Genomic DNA, 17068 nt, shown 5'->3' with positions numbered 1-17068 from the left:
ACAATGTGACATATTATTGAAATAATTATAACATGATTAGGACGTTAAGATAAATCTGATATAATAAATTAATAGTTTGTATCTACGAATAATTAACATAAGTTACTTAACTTACATTTTATCCCTCTTGAGACCTCCTTTTACACTTTTCAACAAATAAAAATATGTAACAAACTCGTAAAACTTTATATTAAAAAGATATCAGAAACACAATTAAAAATAAAAAACAAAACTGAAATATAAAAACCATTTAAAGTCGTACAATTTGATCCGCACAGATATTGACACCGCGATTCTTTACACCGTTAATCACAGCGTCGATCGAGCACTCGATTATTTGCTTTCTCGGATATCTGTATCCGCGTTATCGGATAATTTTAATCGCTCCGCCATCCCTGTTTGTATACGATATTGCCGAATCTTCGGATATTTTTTGTGAAAATGTTTCATTCATTGGACTCTTTTCGAGGTAACTAAGGTAGAAAATGGTAGAAATATATCTTGAAATACTTGTTAAGTGAGGACAGTTTTATCCTTAAATATCGATAAGTTAAACGGAAATAAAATATTTGATACATTTGTAATCGTAATGTTGTTTCGGAAAATAGGACCTTAGTTAAGTTTCAGTTTATATTTGTCATGTATTCTTATGCGTACAAGATACTTCAGAATATTATACAAAATTTTAGACAAATAGAAATTTGTTTTGTCTGAGAAAATATATTAGGACAACAGCTGATCATGCTTTAAATCTTTAAGCATTGTATTCTGGGTTCGTAAGCTGTTTACGTTGAAGCAAGACATCACACACTGCTCGTAGCGGTGTCTCACTTGTACAAAGACAAACCAGATTCAAGAGCTCACAGTTGTAGAGTCACTATTGTACTGTATCCCTCGTTTAACAAATAGCGCTATGTACAGCCAAGTTATAACATAATTTACATAAGTCCCACAATTCAACAACTTTACCATTCTAGTCGACTTTCAAACTGTCTGCCTAATCTCGGAGACTGTTGTGTCTAATAAAGTTAGCCTTTTGAGTACGTGCCGTAGTCACGTACACGTAACGTATTGGTTAAGTTTACGGATTCACGTTCAACACTTAACAACGTAGACGTATTTTATTCTTAGAGTAGTTGTTGCAACTTGTATGTTTATGAAGCTTAACTTAATTCTGACTCAGGTTTTGTGATGTCTGCGAGCCGTCTTTGATATATGACTTTTGAAGTAAGTCAAACTGAATGCCAACTTACATATTCTTAGTTATTTCTTACTTACATATTATGTATTTGCCTTTAATGTAATCGTACGAGCCTTATAAGCCTGTTAATGTGAAAATCTAAATCGTATTATAATCCCCAGTTCATTTTTATATAATTGTGCAAAAACGACGTTTTTTCGATTTCTTGTTTTACTCTATCCTCAAAATTAATGAACGAGTTACGAGTCGCCAATAACATTGAATTCACTAACAAAACAAAACCGGCTATCACGAAACTCAGAAGCCCCAATAACATCCAAATATAATTATAATAACAAAATGTTTGTGCGAACTGTTCTTGATATGTTTTCCCGAAACTAGAGGCCTAATAAATTATGTAAAAACTTTGTTTTATTCGGTCGTGAAGGTAAACAATAATAAAAAGTGTACGGAACCAACTCGTCGTAAAGTACGTTTATGTTGGTATCAACGAAGAGGTAATATGTGCAGATATGGTTTCAGAAGGCTCAGTATTTACGATTCTTCTGTTATGTTCGTCTGTATGTCTGGCATAATATAAGTATCCATTAGGTAAATGTTTTAATTTTACTTCATGTCTCTACTAAATTAGGCTGCAGATAATCATAGAGAAAACACAAGAAAAAGGTAAAACATGTACTAGAAAGTCCATTTATTGAGATTTTTTACAAAAACAATATATTAAAAAATTACATGACGCGTCATACAAATAAAGAACCGGTATTAACCTTCTGTTAACACCTGTATTATAAATCCAACAGTTTTGCTCCTACCAATTTCTGTCATTGTTTTTTTGAAGCCATCGATCAGTACTCAGGTCCCTGTAGATGTGCCTCGTGTAGACTGGCCAGAGTATTTGACTCGGATATGAAAGATACCCTATATTTAGACATAAGGTTATCATTTAATATCGTTGTCAGTTTTAAGGGAATAATTAATTAGAATCGTTTCGTGTGCTTAGTTTAGAAGTGATTGATTTTAGGATATAGGCAGAAGTATTTTGTATTTCAGAGGGCCGATTGAAGCCAGTTATAATAAAAATACAAAATACTATATTATATAAAGCTTTTCGTGTTTCAGGTGTATTTTTATATTGTATTGCTGATTATAAGTAAGAAAGTAAGTGACAATTTACTGATCGAATCATTCAAGTGAAGAATTATTGTGTTGTTAATTTAAAAGAGGTAAAAATAGTTACGAAGATCATTTTTCGGAAGATTCTACTTTCGACAAAATTCTTCCTCTTCCTAAAATAATATCAAAACGAAGGAGTATCATTCTCTTTGCAAAATTATAGGCCGTAAATACTTCGAGAATAACCCTTTAAAGTTCATTGAAGATTTAACATCAAGGATCTTTATTTATTCACATATATTATAAGCCGAATGTTATTTGGACTGTAAATTGGGACGTTTTTGATCCTTAAATGTACAGTAAACAACATATTTTACTTAGTCAAATATAGATATGTCCTGGGGACCTTTCATCGAATCTTGAAGTAAGACTATCGGTGTAGAGGGAAAGAGACACCGCTATTCGCTGAGTAGCACTCCGTTACGCTTACACATCTGCTACAAACTGAAACACTGAATTATTCCAACACCCATGCTTATTTTTCTAAAAGCTCTTCTTTTGGATGTTTTTTGTGATTATTTAAACAATGTTTGTAAATATTCATAGCTTTAATAACGTTTTGCGTATCGTTGAATTCTGGTTCTGTGTAAGGAGCTTTGCTTAAGCTTTAATAGTTAGGTTTCATTTTGTAATCCGACAACATATTTATAAACCAGCTTACAAAAGATTTTTTTTCGATTTGTCTATTGTTCGCTTAGTATAAGACTAGATCCTACAGTAGCGTTTAATTTTACAAAATGAATGCCAGAATAAAGATTTAAATGCTCAAAAAGTAGTATTCGTTCAAAACACATGAAACAGAAAATACATTATGTCTTTCGTAGATTTATTATAAATTTCAGACAAGTCCACTCTTTCGAATTGTATCATGAACAGGCGCGCACACAAACCTGTCAACAACTACGTCAGAACAGAAGCGAAAACTCTTAAACGTTAGGTATTTCCAAAAAGTAGTGTGTTCAATTTAATAGCAATAAGTCAGTGGAGGCGCGTGGCTTTCACTTGACGCAGCGATTTCACACTTTAGTGTGCAGAGACCTTTACATCACACGACTTTTATAAACTAGTTCATATTTTTTAATTAAATAAAAGTATTATAGTCTGTAATTTTAAAATAATGACAAATTATCTTATGACTATAACTAAAAATCTGCCGTTAAGATGAATTGCGAAATCGATCATATCGTGATTACGATTTGTCAAAATATTAATGAACATTGATTAATATGAATTATTTTGGGAATGGAAACAACTGAAAACCCCAGGGCCTGGTACCAGAAAATGTATATTCAATATCTGTATTTCAGTATTAGGTACTACTTTATATTATAAATTACCTTTCGTTTCGTAGAATTTCTATTGAAATTCTATTATAAATATGTTTTGTTTCAGTTTGTTATTGTACTTATCCCAAGATTTACCTAGATATTGAAATAGGAATTAATATGCGTAATGTTAAAGATATTGTTTTTCTTTTAACGTAGTATTAGATTTTTATAATAGTAATACCGAGAGATAGGACAGGCGGAACATAATGTAGGTATTTATATAAACTTTTATTGAGATAATTTGTGTTACACGGTCCAAAACAATGGGATAACATATGATTTTGTTGAGAGTGACATTTAAAATAACATGTAGGTATGTGATCAATGTTCATTTCTTCTCTACATACATGAAAATATCCTATTGGCTTACTGTCTAGTCAGAAAACACTGGATTTCAATATGTCTGGCAAGCGTTTTCGTATCAAACTTTTATTATAAAAGCGAAACTATGTTTGTGTTTCTATACATGTTTGTTAAATCATCACTGTCTTCTGTGGAACTTTCTACGAAGTTAGCTGACACTTTGAGTTAACACTTAGGCTACTTTTATCTGACTGCGTTTTAGGTTGGAAATGATTTCGCATCTAGTTATAACATACATTTATTGATTTTATACAGACACTGATTACAATAACAACTGTAATTATGACATAACCCGTGATGAAACTTATTCGTCGCATGTAACATTAAAACCACATCACAGATCGCATCGTGTAAAGCGCACTGCTCACGAACAGTCAGCGTTTCTTTAACAAGTCGCTGTTTATTTTTACCGTCCACTCCGACGTACGGAGCCCACTAGTGGGATCGTTTTGTGAACGAAATCCAAAAGCAATTTCATATCACTTTAGAGCTTAGATCTAAAGATTTTCCTAGTACCGCTGTAGTGCTTATTTGACGGTATTTGACACTATACCGTGCTTGATATTAAGAGGTGTTCGATGACTCAAGTTGTTTTGAGGTCTCTACAAGCGAAATCTAAAGTATATTATCCAAGCTGGATTTTTAAAACTGCCTTGTCCGTTATTGTTGTGTTAATTGATGACATTTGTTTGATAAAATTGATATTTATAATTTGACAGAATATTCGGAAACGAAAGTTTTAAATTGTAAGACGGAAGATTCAGATTACGTCCGGAGGCTATTGCCTACTATAGACAGACAGTACAAAAAGCTGTTTACAAGAACCAGAAATCTAATTAAGTTTTGGGGCACCAAAAATATGTAAGCGATACATAATTCCGGAGAGTCCCTGACGCGCGTTCGTTCACGCGAAATGTTTAAAGTAGTTAGCGCAAGTTGCGCAAATTTCGTCCGACCGAGATATGTTCGCAGTTAAGGAAATTGATAAAGTTTCTAACGGAACCTTTGGAATTATTGAAAGTCGTGAGCACAACAAAATTCAATAAGTGACTGTCACTGATTGGGAAACTCGGGGGGAGGGTGGGACCGGGCGTGTGAGTCATGAGATGTGGCGGGGAAAGCGGTACTCTAATATCTCAGGATTTTGAGGGAATTTTAGAGAAAATCTTTTTTAATATGCCTTAATTAAAAAAAGGACTAACGGAACAAGGAAAGTTTTTTCTTCTAATTAGTTATTAAGATATGTATAAGTAATTTGATCGATTTCAGTGCAAAGAGCAATGTTTCAGAATGTGCCTAAGTAAAAGCTTAGATCACGTTGAGCGCCATTTGTTATTTCAGATTTTTGTTGCATCACCTTCATAACACACATCACCGCTTCAGCTTATGCGGTCCACGCTACCGCTCAATACTCTCACCGCTCCCATACTTACTTGACTTGTAAACGTTTACGATGTTTTCTTTCAACTACAAGCCAGTGTGTTTATGTTCAGTACTCAACGAGTTTTTTACTTTATCACCGGCTTTATAGCTACTTTGTGTTGTTACTGCAACAGATAAAAGTACGAGTTACAGCTACCTCGATTTACAGGACAATTAGCGATGTAAATAAAAGTAAATAACATGAAATTGTAACAAAGTTCGCAGTAAACAGGTTTATTGAGCAATAAAAAGTAATTTGCTAATGTTAGGTATAGTTGGGGTAGTGCTATTAAGCAGGTATCCTAAAATAACCTAATCAATAAGACATATGGCTGGAACTCAGTAGGTACTAGTTGATGTATGTCTTTGTTCTTGTAATAAATAGTAAGATGCTCACAATAAAGCCAGCTCCAGCGTCACAGTGAGTCTGCTTTATCAACGCTACAAGTCGGTATAACGTCCGCAAGGGATGTTTTTATCGCGGGGCCTGCATTATGCGCGTGCACGTCTGTACCCCGTGAAGCACATAAACATACATAAATGCAGGATTAATGAAAGGTCGACCATTGCTTCAGCCTTTTAAAGAAGCGCTGGTTTTTTGCCGTGTTTTATGTGGAGGCACGGATTATGTTGGTAATGAGTGGCCCGGTGACGCTGTGACGCGAGGATTGTGTGCACAGATACACTCCTGTAACAACGTATTTTTTTAATTATATTTTAAAGCTCATTATTTTTTTTGGTGTTGTATGTTGTGCATGTTTATGGTGTACGATGCAACTTGGTGTGGGTTTGTTTTGATTAGTATCTCCGAGTGGGTGAATACTGAGGTGTTCATGTTATTTTTTATATATGTAATTAAAAATACTTAGTAAAGTTTAGTTGTGCATATTAATTGTAATAGGTTGTATTGTGCGGTAAATCATCAGAAATTCAAATTTACGATGCAATAATCCTCTTCAAATCATGGCTAACGACATCTAAAAACTTTGATAACCATTTAAAATACAAAAAAACACATATCCAACTCATTGAACTGTCACGCAGTGCAAGCCGCGGGGAATATTTAGTGCTATATAATCGTGAACTCATTGCGCGACTCTCCCCGTGAGCTGCCATTACAAGCACAAACATCCGCCCGCGACATTCAACAAACAGCCCATTACTTATCTCCAACATCTTATAACACATAAACCTTTATTTCAACTTCTGTAGGGACCCGGAGCTGTTTGGAAAGCGATAGTTTAGACGCTGTTAGGAATAAGTTGTCCAGAAGTATCTAAGTTTAAGCTTAGAATTTATTGCATCGCGCAATCCTTGTATCGCGGGGAGTCACATTCTTTCAAGTCATAAGCACAAACACTCGCAGACTCTTAACAAGCATTTACATATCACAAATGTTTGTTTGTGGGGATGAAACGCGTGACACACCGCGCACTGTGGATTTGGCGTCGTAACCTTATACCACTCGTCTGTCCGTGCAGTCAAAGTATAATATCAAATTATATTTTATTGTAGGTGAGTAAATCATATCTCTGCAGTTATCTAACTGACTGCAGAAATTTAAATGTTAGTAAGCGTTTGGTTTTATCTTTTTCAGTAAATGAAACCGACTTCTGAGCTCATCACCGCCAACCTTAGTATAATAATAAGCTAAAAGTATTATAAAGAAATATACATATTTTTAAATAAACATTCGAAATAGGTACTATAAAATGAATAGAGCAATTATTTTTAGTAAAAATTTAAATTTAAGTACTCATTCAAAACTGGGAATTAAAAAGCACCTTAATAGCACATTAGTAAGCTAAGTTTGTGTATTAGCATAATATGGACGTGCTTATATCAAAAGCGCTAAGTTAAAAACTAAGCTAAACACACTTAGAGTGAGTCCTTAAGGCAGGGTGTGGTCAGAGCGATGAGCGGGAGCGGGGAAGCGATAACACTACAGTATGGTTTTCAAAAGGGGAACTCTGGGTTCTCATGGTCTTTGCCGTGTTATTTATGTTCATGTCTCAATATGGCTGTTATTAAAACTATCATGAGATGAGAATAAAGTGTAGTTTTACAATGGCTGTTTGTATCATTAATTTAGTTAGAAACACACAAGAAAATCGTAATAATGATTCAATACTCAATAATCAATTATTTATTGCGTTCCATAATGTACATCAAGGTCTTAAAATCTAATAATACAGAACCATTATGGACAGAGCAATATCTTAGGAGAGAGGAAGCAGTAACAAATAGCCTTATATATAATAGTACACACGCCTATCTAAAATTTTATTTTATCTTTTTATTTATTAAATTAATAAATGCACATTATAATTTTATATATCATATGTAATAAATATAATTATATGTATTTATTATTGATTCATAATATTCAAAAAAGTTTTTAAGGTATTAAAATTCTCAAAAAAAATCCCCACACCCAGTTTAAAAACTCAGCCCCACTTAATGGTTCCTACACCATTCAGCCGATGTCGTAAACGCTCGTTTGTCGAACAACACAAAGTACGGAGTCCATCTCCTGTAGCTTGTTATTACTCGCAGATATAAGACATCAATAAAAGTAAATCCGTGAGATCGCTTTCGCTGGATAAAACTTTTGATATTTTTATCGTTTGCATTTACAACTCAATAAATCAGGGGAACTGTCGTATCTTACAAATTGGGCCCAGTTGTTTAAGTGCCATTCTTAACAATGTTTGGCTTCAACGCTGTAACGACGTAAACGCTAGGAAAACATGCCTCCCCTTTGAAATAACTTAAAAGAAACTGGAGGGAAATTTATACTGTCATTCATTAAGACGAGGAAGTAAGGGACTGGCGGCACTTTATATGGACGCCGAGAGCCGCCAGGAGGCGAGGAGCACCGCTGACGCAGACGCGGGCGTGATGGATCGCGATCCTCACGACACGTGTTATTGTACAGTTTATGACGTGTACTCAGCTGATAAAGGCTTGTCCCTATTGCCTTCTATACAGATTACTTCACGTATGGAGTACTAAAATTTGTCATATTTTATTTATTCCCTTTTTTAGTGCGCCAATATGTCTGTGAATGTAATAACCAGGTTTCTTTCTTTCCTATTGAGAATGTCTCGTCACAAAGAGATCTATTGACAGCCTTGCGAAGTATGCCACATACTTAGTGCTAAAAGGTGTCTATTATGAACATTTAATTTTCTTCACTTCATTGAGTAGGTACTTTCATTTGTAATAAAGGCAGCATATTAAATAGTACGGCATTTAATCGTAATTGTAAAGACCCTTCGTGTAATTTACCCTCAATAAAAAGAGATATTTTTATGACGAGGTATAATGCCCTGTCGTCGGAGTGTATGAAGCCCCTAAAGCCAGCAAAGTGGGTTACACCGGGACTTAATTTTATTTTTTAATGACGTCAATTTGATGAGCCCGGTAAGATGTAGCGGTGATGCCTCGAGTCTCGCGTATTTTAAAATTTGAAGGTTTACGACCGCGTTTTATGAGAAGACCAATCTCAATTTGAATATATTGTCGGCGAGGCTATGATGACTTCGTACGTTCATTTCTCCGGTTTACGAGTGCTACGTAAGATGAACTTAAAAATGCTCTTGTATAATTTTGTGTACGGTTAAGCACCTCGAATGACAGACATTCGTACATATATCACTCCAGGTTATTCAAGAGGCTTGGCATTTCAAGTGACGTATTACATTTTGTCTGATATATCACAAATTACAGTTTAAATGTAGTTATTACCTATTTTTAAGTCGACACACAAACATCAACAATACACACATAACTTCAAACACGAAAATAAATAACAAAACAGAACTAAAAAATCGTAACTCGTATATATGTATGAGGATTATTGTGCCAAATTAGATGGCAGGTGGTGAGAAAGTTATCCGATCGCGGCGCCCCTAGAGACGAGAGCCAATAAAGGACGGATGGAAAAAATGGCCTCGTGACGTGATCGAGCGGCCTCAGTCCCGGGCCAGGCCTGTCGAGGCCTGTCGGGCCTGCTGAGGCCTTTACAGGCCCACTGAAGCATGTTTCCTTTCGTCTTTCCCTTTTTTGATGTTAGACGGACGTGGTGTTTTGTGTGGAAGATGGATGGAGGTTCAAGGACCCGCAGGTTTGTTTGGGTCGATCTGACTTGAGTGCTGATGCTGAAATAACAAACAAATGTAATTGATTGGGATTTTTTTCAATCTTTAAATGGTTTAAAGCACCTGATAGTGTAAATAAAGCATGTCTAGCAGTTTGGAATAGGGATAAGGAGGTTCTCAGGACAAGGGAGAAAGAGAGCAAAAATAGATACATTTTCTTACGAATTTGAGTACCAATTGGGCTTTAACAAAATTAGGATAAATATTTAAAATGCAACTCAAAAATCCAAAGAAATTTCTGCCAGAGCGTTACGCAACGAGACTAATAAAACAGAAAATAAAAAAACACGTTTTAAATTCAAAATACGAAAGCAAATCGTAAAATATTTCAATTTGGATCCCGTCATCGTTAATTAGTCAAAAGGACATCGTTAATAGGAGTCGTTATTGTAACACAAGTTTAATTAATTTCATTCGTTCAGCAAATATCGTTCATTTGAAGCAGCCTCATTCACCAGGTTGTTTTGAATAACGTGACCTATAAAATATTTGTTTTGACGACGTACTTACGTTTCAAAATCTTCCACTTAATATATTTTGGGAAAGGCACCTTCTGATATACTTTATTTGAGGTTTAAAATTAATTTGGGGTCGGTGCAGCACGTCCTCCAACCTTTCTACCTGAGGTCATCTCACAAGCAATCATCCTTGTAGCCATATCGTCTTAGATAGTAGTAGTAAGTATCATTTAAAGTAAATATGAACGAAACCAATGAACACAAAGATTAAAAGATCTTACAAGACATTACTCAAATCATCGATCTGTTAAACTGCATTACCAGTAATGATATCGAAATGAGCCGACTCATCACACAGGTAACCCGATACATCTCCTCCGTGTCACCTCGAGTGCTACATTAGCAGCAATTCAATTCGAAACCGATTCGTAAGTAGCTATACAGCTGTATATTTCACTCGGAACACAAATCATAACAAGCTATTTCGCATTCTCGCATGACATAACAAATATATAAACAAATCTTGTATCAAAATCAAACGGCAAATCGCGCCATTTTGTATGATTGCCAATTTGTTTACGGCGCCGCGCCTTGCCGCGCCGAGCCGCCCGCGCCCGCGCGCCCGTGCGGCATCGCTTAACTGGATATTAAAACGCGGCACACTGTCGCGATACCTGTTCTTACCCCCTGCCTTTGATCTTCACACTTTGATGTCTTCTGATTGAGACCTACATTCACCAGCCATCTCCAAAAGGCTATACAACCTTTTTCAATCTTATTTGTAATTGTGCCCTAAAGTTAAGCTCGCATGGTACAGTTTTGACTGTCTCGCGAATTGTCGCTTCAGCACGAGGAGGAAGATTTTTTTCTGTATATCAACGGATTTCGTAATGAGCAACGGGAGTCCCGGTATGTAGTACAAGTGAAAATAAGTGTGTTATCATTACGGCGGGCGTTGCGGGTGCGGGGCAGACTGTTTGATGTCGGGTAGGCGTCTCGAGGGTAGTTCGTGATCGGCGCCAAAGACGGGTACAAATTGTACCGTTTGAATTTTAAGTAGTTTTCGGAGACGTGTCGAGTCTGGGAATTATGTGGAGTTTTATTGACGTGTCTCGTAATGGCGGTGCAGCGGCTTGAGTGTTAGCCGGCACCAGGTTACGATACTAAATAGTAATTAGTTTGGAGATAATCTTATTGAAATAGTATTGTTAGAAAATTTTGTCAATCAATCAATTCATCTAACTATAACTAATCTAACAAGCTATGAGGATCTATCTATATCCATAGATACTCAATATAGGCAAAAACTATTTTGTATAGGCTATACTACTTCTATTGAGTTATTATTCAAACACGATCGAATAAGATACAATTTTACTATCCCCTGCCACATTACAGCTGTATGTGGTGGTGACAACAGCCCGAGCTGGTGCGACGACGTCCCGGTGCAGTCGGCGGGCAGGCTGTGCCCGCGACAGTAACTTTATCTGCGCGGCCCCGCGGCCCGCCTATCTACAGCGTGATACTATTTACAACTGAATATTTTATTATTTATAGGTAGACGGGAATTTTGCAATAACGAAAAAAACTTACCGTCTTAATTCCTATATAAATGCCTGACGATAAACAAAATTATGTAAAATTGTATTTTTGAAAATCAAAATGTCAATAAAATAATGTCGTTAAAAAGTTGTTTCCACACCACGTTCTCTTCTATTGCAGTTTTAAAACCTCTACTGTAATAGAACCACAGACTCTATTCTTTATTATAACAACATCTGATTATTCCCTAAGAAGGCAGACACAGACAAAACGCATACATTCCTTGAATAAAAGCTTCAAGTCTATAAAAATACAGCAAGCTGTTACTAACACTTCCTAGACTATCTCGTATTAGCCTAAAAGATGCAAACATACAAAATTAAAGTCATGAACTAGGAAAAATATTAGTCTACTAAGATCTAGGAATAATGTGGTAGACAGGAGGCTGAAGACCTTGTATTGTCGGAGGGAAAACGTATCGCTGAACTAATAAAACGAGATACCTACCTTCTTACATCTTGATTAAAAATCATCATTTAATAATCTACCTTATTCAAAGTAACATTTGACTGCCCAGAGATTTGGTGTAAACTGTTATATTTAGTATGTAATTTGATTAATAAAAAAAGTAGGAATTGAAATTACTATTTGCCTCAGGGCCTGAATGAGATAAGTCTAATGCTGCGTAATTAAACATTATTTGGAAATTAATTAGAATCATTTCTGTTTATGAGATAAATTACGGTCATTTGAGTTCTGTTAAAAAATCCGATGGAAATCACAGATTAGCCACAACGTTGACTAATATTCCATCATCTATTAGAGAACACCCTGTACACTGGCGTGCATATTTAAGGCCGACTCGTAAGGCTTTATAATCCTCCTCATAATGAGCTTCAAACTGTACGCACTTGTTTACAACACAACTCGATGTTTGCACGTTAATTGGAGACGCAGACAAGGTCGATCGAGGGTTGTAGATTTAAAAACTTAATTTGGGTTTATTTATTATACGTACCTAATGAATATACCTATGAAATAAAATAATTTATTCTCCAAGTAAGACATATTATCACTTCTAAATGAAATTTTTGAAAACGCTGGAGTCGACATTTCCTATCTGACTACCTTGAGAAGAAATGTCGTCACCAACTCAGGGGTCGCGGTCTCTTTCAAAGTCCAGACAAATTTAAAACGCGAGTATATGTGTATAAACTAATGCAGAGTATTTCTTTGGACTGGCATTTAACGGAAAGTAACAAATATAATGAAGAGATGTCAAGGGGTATCGAGTGTCGTTATTAAGGTTACATATTTGAGGGGGTGGTGATTATTGAAGTTGTGGAAGTTTAGGAATCATGACAACGTATTACACAGGTTAGAGCGTGTCTTTCCTCTACAAGTGAAAATATGTTACCTTAAGACGTGGTGTTTAAAACTTATTTGCAAATCTGTTAGTGTGTTTCTTTATGACTGATAGTGTATTTAATTTCGGATTGGTTTTTAATGTTTGTTGATCAGTAAAGTCTTATTCTCTTGCATATGGTCTTATACAATTGATTTGACGGAGATCGTTTAGTTACGTTATAAGTGAATGGCAGACAGAGAAAAATCATAAATATAAGCAATAAACAATGTAAAAGATATAACATAAAAAGACACACTGTAATTCGAGTATTATAAAATTAAAAATATTTAAACACTTTTATTAGTTCTTTAGGTTTAATACTGAATTGTATTAATGTGTAATTTAAAAAAAAAATTCTCAGCGATAAGAATTTAATTGAAAACAACTACATAATTTCAAATACGTATTAAGTTTGTTTTATTGATGTTTTTTTAATATAACTTTGTGACACCTATCAAAAAACTTTCTAAAGTTTCCTATATTAGTTCCAGTATTACATGAACAGCACTACAATAGCCATATCTAAGCAGTAAGGTTAGTCGTGTGCGTCGTGCGACACTGGAGCCGGAATCCGTGGCAGTGCGCCGGACCGTGTAAGCCCGGGTGTCGGGTTGCGGGCCGGCCAGACGGCGCGGCGGCACCCGGCTGTTGCTATGCACGGATATGCTAGTCTGCTATGTGCACACTGCTATGATATGCTATGTGCACTGGCAACTATAGATGGAGGAAAAGGCAAAGGTGAATAGTTGGAATAGAAACTAGTGAAGGTGGTCTGCGGTTATGACTAAAAAGGATTGTTTGGTTGATTGCTTCAAAGTGTTTTCTCTAATTTATTCAATCTGAAGAAATCAAACGTTTTTCTTATTGAAGTGTTTCTCTGAAAATTATGTCTCTATAGTATAATATTTCGACACCAATTAATACAAGGCTCGATCAGAATTTTTTAAACTATATTAGAGTAAATTTGACTGTTTCTTTTTGCCATTTAGTCTAGATTTCTATCTTAAATTATTTGTTCATGGACATTAACAGTCCACATTTTATCTCCGTCTTTTTCTTTTAACAGTTTCAGTGTTAATTACCCACGTGATATGATAATTTTAAATTCAATGTTTGTTACCCAATATATGTAACTAATTGTGTAACTAATTTTGTCATATTAGGCTGACCTGTAAAGATAAAATTAGCTGTGTTTGTAATAAATAAATATATTGGAACGAAAATCTCTCAAAGAATTAATCAAGATCCAAGAATTCTAGATTATTACCCCCAGCCAGCTCATCCCATTCCTCAAATAGGTGTCTCCATCCACATGTATGCAGTCCCATCGCGGACTCGTCGTGAAGTGCCAATTAAGCCGCAGGCACTACCCTCGTCTCCAGTTTTAGCATAATGCTTACAAAGGCCCACCTTACCCTTGCAGCTACCCTCCACTGTTTACTGTTCACTATAGATTGATCTTGGGAATTTCTAGAATAAATTTACATGTGTTTATACGTGTCTGTGTTGACTAGGGAGATTTAGGAAGTCGGTGGTCATGTAAAGTCAGATTGAAAATGCAAGTCAAAAGAGATCAAGTATTTGAAATGAAAAATATTTCATATGAAGCATTATTATAGAAATGAATATTCTTAATGTGTGGAAAGGTCTTACTATGTTGTTTGATGAAAAAAAATATTCACACCATCGGGTACACTTCGTTTAAACATTGATGCCTATTAGTCACTTCTGAAAAAATAAAAAATTATATTAATGTAACGAGCTCCGCATGAATCTGGCTCTAATACGCAAAGCTACGTACAGTTACAAAATGAAAAATAATTTTATAGGATTGCTATTGACTTAAAAATGTGACTGTAAACAAAACAATCTTCAAATGATTCTCGAACAGTATCTCAAGTCGTACAATTAAAACTTACATAATAGCACCTCGGGGATATATTTACGCACGACCGCCGATTAGCGAGCGACTCGCAAATTTTCAAAATGGCCTATTTAAATCTGTTTTGTGGGCACGAGAGGCGAATACCAAAATTTATCTCTCCACTCCACTGGTTTGATTTGAAATTATCGTCGCTAAGGAGTTACGCACTTTCTACGCCAACGACTTGCTACTGTGATTTCAGATTTATTTTGCAAACTTTAAAATTACACGTGGAAAAATATTGATCCGACCTTCCTCCGTGGTACATAGAGCTGATATTCGTTTGATAGTGTCTCACCTGGGTGGTTTTGGATGGTTGGTGTGTGTAACCCCTATAGGTAAGGGGTTTCTGAATGGATGTTTTTTTCAGTTGCTGGTGGATGTGATTTTCCTTAAGGCTGTCAGTGTTGTGCATGTTGTGGTGCTCGTAAATATTGTGGATTTTCCGCTAGATACAGTGTCTCTTTGCAGGTGCGGCGACGCGTCCCTTTCCGGCAGGAAGCCAGCTCCAAGTGGAATCAACTTCATACCGCTGAATTACTTGGAATAACTAACGCAAGCCACAAAAATAATATTTTTCCAAATACAGACCTTTTGTATAGACTCAACTTAATCATCGATATGAAAGTTTGTTACAAACAGAGTCGAAATGTTATGTTTTAATATTGAACTTCTTACAAAAATACTTGTATTATACTTAACTCTTAGTTGCAACGTAATCATGATCCAATGTAATAATCAACATATGAAATTAAAAAATGTAAAACATTTTAATTCTGTAGGTATTCTCTTCTTATTAACAAACATAATCAAAGCAAATCTATAGCACAAAGAAAACAAAACACTGCGGTAAGAATGATTTAATTGTCAAGAAATAAGTAGTGGAGCGCGCATCACAACTTTACTTCCCCATAATAGCCCGTCTTCCTGTCTTCAGCGCGACAGGGGAACACAATATCCCATAGAAACTCCGCGGTATCTGATGACAAGGGGCGATTCGCCAAATTTTCAATTAACCAAGAAATATGAGGTGACGTTTCGGACTCGAGCGTTCAATTATAAATTGTGCTCCCAAAATGTTCGTAATATCAGACGCTGTATTTGTTTAACATGAATGGGAGTTATGTGTTGTTGTGATTAATTACAGGGGACTTAGGTAATTGTATTAGCAGATTGAACAAATGAAACTCATTATTTTTGTTTTAGTTTTAAGTTTTTAACATCAGGTGCCATTTTAGTAAATGTGTCAGTCAGAGTTATGTGTTGTTGTGATTAATTACAGGGGACTTAGGTAATTGTATTAGCAGATTGAACAAATGAAACTCATTATTTTTGTTTTAGTTTTAAGTTTTTAACATCAGGTGCCATTTTAGTAAATGTGTCAGTCATCATCGGCCTAGCCTTTTCAGCTAAGTACCAGTGTTTTACAAGGAGCGACTGCCTATCTGACCTCCTCAACCCAGTTACCTGGACAACACGATACCCCTTGGTTAGACTGGCTGTCAGACTTTTTTCAGCTTCTGACTATCTGTAACGACTGTCAAAGATGTAGGAATAACAGCCGGGACCCACAATTTAACGTGCCTTCCGAAACACGAAGGAACTCGTTATGACAAAGACCCATCCACGGACCAACCGCGTCAAGCATAGCTTAACCTGTGATCGAATCACTTATGCGGTTATAGCTTAGCCACGAGCTCCTCAAATGTGTCAGTATACTTTGTAAATAATTGTGTGACAAAATTGCCACCTATTAGTCTTTTAATCCGACATTTTACGTAAAAATATTTTTACCGTCAAAATCAGCTTTGAAAATCAAAATGTGCGGCATCCAACACAGGTCGGTACATTTAGCAAGCTGAGTTTCAAGTTGCGTAATAAAACCAAATGGTACAGAAATTAACGCGATATTACCGTTAAATCGCGCGACGTTTGATCTTGATCAGTGGCCTATTCGGCTGTCACTCGATATACACGTAAATGCGCGATCATGCCCGAATTGTTTCGTGCATATTTTATCTCGCAAAGTAAGGTTACTTGTTATTCTTCATGGAGTAAGGAAGATCGACATAACGTATTTTTTTTT

Source organism: Trichoplusia ni, chromosome 25 (genome assembly GCF_003590095.1).
Source record: "Trichoplusia ni isolate ovarian cell line Hi5 chromosome 25, tn1, whole genome shotgun sequence".
Taxonomy (NCBI): Eukaryota; Metazoa; Arthropoda; class Insecta; order Lepidoptera; family Noctuidae; genus Trichoplusia; species Trichoplusia ni.
This window is presented reverse-complemented; position numbering follows the sequence as displayed.